The following is a 352-nucleotide window of genomic DNA, read 5'->3' on the forward strand; positions in this document are numbered from 1 at the left end:
TATTTTACCAGCGGATCAACAGCGGAATCCGAAATAAGTGAGTATCTTATAATTAACTGCAATGCATACTGATGATGTACTTTCCATTTTAGTCCCCTGTGAAGTAAGTGTGTCTGGCATGGACTCTCAGTGCATAACTACAAGAACATGACTGGAAAGCAGGCCATGTAAATACTTTGAGAATCATGATTACTCTTCAGTTCTTGATTGTCTGCCCTAGAGAGCGTAGAGAAGGTAAGCAAATGGTATCGGTACCTAAAGTAACTTCTGTATAAACTGTGATTCATAGTCTTTATCTGTTTCCAGTATCTGGAGAAGACGAGGAAGAAGTCTTATATATTTTTTCTAGACA

Source organism: Penaeus monodon, chromosome 34 (genome assembly GCF_015228065.2).
Source record: "Penaeus monodon isolate SGIC_2016 chromosome 34, NSTDA_Pmon_1, whole genome shotgun sequence".
In the NCBI taxonomy this organism is placed as follows: Eukaryota; Metazoa; Arthropoda; class Malacostraca; order Decapoda; family Penaeidae; genus Penaeus; species Penaeus monodon.